We start from the raw sequence: 824 nt of genomic DNA, 5'->3' as shown, positions 1-824 counted from the left end.
CCAAGGCCAAATTTTCCAACTACCGGTGATTCTTCCTTGTTTCCAACTTTTGCATTCCAGTCACCAGTGATAATTAACACATCCTGATTGCATGTAAGTACCAGCCCGCCCGTGCTTACCTTGCTCCCGGAGACCCGGTCCCTCTCGGCAGGGTAACAAGGGTAACAATGTAAATGTCTTACATTTCAATTAACCAATATAGTACTGATAGGTGTCTGGGTAGTTCCTAATCTTTTGTTATTATAAACAGTCTAAAATTACTAGCTTCGTACATATATCTTCTCATATTTTGGCTAGGGTACCACTGGGATAGATTCTTAGAAGGAGGATTACTGGTTTAAAGAGTAAATGCATATATAATTTTGCCACATACTGCTAAATTTCCTTTCAAGGGGGCTGTATCATATAGCATTTCTATCAGCATCTCCTTGGGTTTCTGAGGCGATATCTCCACAGAAGTAGACTGCCCAATCTTCCTTCTGAGGAATGGCTAGTGGGTTTGAACCACTGGCCTTCTGGTTATCAGTCAAATGCCTTAGGCACTACGCCACCAGAGCTCCCCATTACTCATTGTTGTTGTTGTTATTTGCCATCGAGTCGGCCCAACTCCTAGTGACCCCTCCTTGGTTTTCCGAGGCAGTTATCACTATGGAAGTAGGATTGCCCAACCTTCCTTCCGAGGAGTGGCTGGTGGGTTTGAAATGCCAATCTTCTGGTTATCAGTCAAGTACTTTACTCCCTACTAGGATGCTATGATTTAAAAAAAAAAAATAGTTGGCAAAGATACAGAGAATTTGGAACCCTCATTGCTTACTAGTAGGAAT

At 42.5% G+C, this 824-nt stretch overlaps 1 protein-coding gene across 1 annotated transcript in view; it reads right to left on the bottom strand.

Moving 5' to 3' along the window:
* The window catches only part of RBM27 (RNA binding motif protein 27), a 121689-nt gene that overhangs the window by 19300 nt on the left and 101565 nt on the right, over positions 1-824 (bottom strand). The gene's annotated exons all lie outside the window — the stretch shown is intronic.

The sequence above is a fragment of the Orycteropus afer genome, unplaced genomic scaffold, assembly GCF_000298275.1.
Source record: "Orycteropus afer afer isolate SDZICR_OR568_19922 unplaced genomic scaffold, OryAfe1.0 scaffold00238, whole genome shotgun sequence".
Lineage (NCBI taxonomy): Eukaryota > Metazoa > Chordata > Mammalia > Tubulidentata > Orycteropodidae > Orycteropus > Orycteropus afer.
This window is presented reverse-complemented; position numbering and strand designations above follow the sequence as displayed.